Consider the following 908-nt stretch of genomic DNA (forward strand, 5'->3'; position numbering starts at 1 on the left):
GCTATGGAACATTGTGGGGTGCCTTCATGTGGGGCACAAATGTGAACTCGATCCATTAACCAAAATGGATGAACTACTGACCCGTTGAAAAGCAGCTCAACCTTTGGACTGAGTTTTAAACCATTGGTCTACAACCAAATTAAGTATTTTAAAAATTGAAGGAACTATATTAGGAGTTTTAGTGTTTTACCAGTGGTCCTTTATTAAAAATCGTCCTTATTTACTTTTAAAAGATTTTATCTCCGCATGAACCTACTCCTCTCTACTTAATAACTACTTTTCTAACAATATTCAACAAGGGCATTTGGTCTAGTGGTATGATTCTCGCTTTGGGTGCGAGAGGTCCCGAGTTCGATTCTCGGAATGCCCCCCCCCTATTTGGCTGTTCTGTTTTTTTTTTTAAACATTTTTTATGACTAAGCAAAAATAGGTAGTGGATCATTTAATCATTTATTCATTTGCTTTCTTTGTTATCTTCTGCAATCTACTTGGCATCCCCACTAAAAGGGAATTATCATTCACTACTGTACAGCGCCATACCTACCATGTCCACCATGTGTTTGTTGTTTTTTCTTTACTTCATCTCTGTTGTTTGTGGCAAAGACACGTCTCTCTCAACCCTATATCAATCCACATTGCCATGGACCCCTAGCCAGTGAATAATATTTATTTCTCAACAATGTTGAGAAGCATCTTAATCATGCAATATCTGACTTGGGTCATCAAAATTCAAACCCAACAGTACTTCACCGAGAGCTTTATCTTCTTGCCTATTTTTAAATGCAATCCCAGGTGACCAACCAAAAGTTAATTCTTGCTATGTTCACTTAATAGGCTTCCTATTCTTATCTGTTGAGCTTCCATTTGGGTTAGAATAATTACTCAAATATTCAAATTGGTAATCTTAT

The 908-nt window shown here is 36.8% G+C and overlaps 1 non-coding gene across 1 annotated transcript; it reads left to right on the forward strand.

Moving 5' to 3' along the window:
- Positions 1 to 298: 298 nt before the first annotated feature.
- TRNAP-UGG (transfer RNA proline (anticodon UGG)) lies at positions 299 to 370 on the forward strand. The gene has a single exon. It is a non-coding gene; the product is annotated as a tRNA-Pro (tRNA).
- Positions 371 to 908: the final 538 nt, after the last annotated feature.

The sequence above is a fragment of the Nelumbo nucifera genome, chromosome 4 (genome assembly GCF_055504915.1).
Source record: "Nelumbo nucifera cultivar China Antique chromosome 4, China Antique-T2T, whole genome shotgun sequence".
NCBI classification, from domain to species: Eukaryota; Viridiplantae; Streptophyta; class Magnoliopsida; order Proteales; family Nelumbonaceae; genus Nelumbo; species Nelumbo nucifera.